The 1,771-nt window shown below is 50.5% G+C and overlaps 1 pseudogene; it reads left to right on the top strand.

The window, feature by feature from the left end:
* Positions 1 to 502: 502 nt before the first annotated feature.
* On the top strand, positions 503 to 814 carry LOC142010402 (histone H4-like; annotated as a pseudogene).
* The last annotated feature ends 957 nt before the right edge of the window (positions 815 to 1,771 follow it).

Below are 1,771 nucleotides of genomic sequence, written 5' to 3'. Positions count from 1 at the left end.
CCTGTTATTAGATGCAACAGTCCGAGAGACATGCCTTGCCATTCCTATTCATTTTCTAGTAATGAATTCTATAGGGTTTACGGGCAGTCGGCACAAAGGGACAAAATATTAATAACAAAATCACCACTTTGCAGGAGAGGCCTCCAGGGTACTCTAGGGTAACTCCTCATTTGCCTCATCTGAAATTTACATTGATTTCGATTGCTCAGTTTTAAGAAGTACTGTAATATAAGATGCTGTCACCAGTTTCGCTATCTGTACTTTGAATGAAAGGTCTTTCTATTACTGAAAGTCTGAGATAAGGCTTGGAGTTTGACCAAGCTGTGCTTCAGCATGAGCTATCGCTGTCAGCAGACCTAATGGTTTCATGTTGAACACACTCTCTCTCTATTTCCTAAACTCCCCTCTCAGCGGACACACCTAGCTAGCTCTGAAACCTGCCCATAATCTTTCTGTGGGAGGTTGCACAAGGCTTTGAGTAGAGGAACTCTTGTGGTGTTTCATGTCTGGTCGCGGTAAGGGCGGTAAAGGGCTAGGGAAAGGAGGTGCTAAACACCACCATAAAGTACTTTGGGATAACATCCAGGGTATCACTAAGCCAGCTATTCGCCGCTTGGCTCAACGTGGGTGAGTGACGTATATCTCAGGATTAATCTCCAAGGAGACCTGCGGAGTGCTGGAAGTGTTTTTGGAGAATGTTATTTGTGACACCGTCACTTACACCGAACACGCTAAGCGAAAGACCGTAACGGCTATGGATGTGGTTTATGCTCTGAAGCGCCAAGGTCATACCCTCTATGGCTTTGGCAGCTAAACAGCTTATTCCAGTCAACAGAACAAGGCTTTGAACAGTTTGTCGTGGCTGGTAAATTGGCATTAACCATTGTGGATTATTTTGCTTGGTCATCCCACTCCCCATTTTCCCACCATGTTTTTCTTTTCAGCGAGCCCATGGCAAGAGTAACCATTAGTGGAGGGACAGACCCTTGCTTGTCTGTACAAACAATTGAATAGCAAAGCCTAGGGTGTCACTGTATGTTTCAGAAAAACTAGGTATTTTATAATCAGAGCCATCCTGTCGATAGAATGGTTCAGGGTGGTGCTCCGGGCCCCATACTTAGGAGGGCCCCACAGCAGCCACTTCAACCATACTATGGATGGAACAGTCCCCTGGGTTATCTGCAGGGCCCAGGATGGCCTGGCAAATAACCTGGGGGGGCGAGCATGGAGCAGCAGACGGAGTCAAGCCTCCCTGGACTCACCACAATGATGGTGGGAGTCGGCGCCACTGTTCCCAGTGAGCTGAGCACTTGGGTGGCTGCCCAAGAGAGATGCAGGTGCTGCCCAGCTGATTAGCAGAGCACCACAGTCACCCAGCGCCAGCAGCATCAGTTTCTATTGGTGGTGCCCATCTGCACAGGCCTGGGGGCACCAAACAAAATTTATTCCACCCATGGATGGAAACATTTAGAAGGAACATCATCCACAGCTACCTGGCAGCCTGCTCCACTCCACCCCCACGCTCATCTCCCAAGCCACTGTGCTGTGCTTCACAATGGCCCACACCCCTGAGCCTGTACCATTTGGAGGGGTTGGGGCCCCGGGGGGGTGGGGCTCCACTTCCCACTGCTGAAGTGAAGCAGAGCATAGAAGGCTGGGAGGGGCAGCGGAACAGGCTGTCGGGTAGCTCCAACTCCTGCCACAGTGGTGAGTGGGGGGAGGGGAAACCCTTGCTGGCACCATGTACCAGGATCCCCAGCAACAGCCCAGC

Source organism: Carettochelys insculpta, chromosome 3, assembly GCF_033958435.1.
Source record: "Carettochelys insculpta isolate YL-2023 chromosome 3, ASM3395843v1, whole genome shotgun sequence".
Taxonomy (NCBI): domain Eukaryota; kingdom Metazoa; phylum Chordata; order Testudines; family Carettochelyidae; genus Carettochelys; species Carettochelys insculpta.
This window is presented reverse-complemented; position numbering and strand designations above follow the sequence as displayed.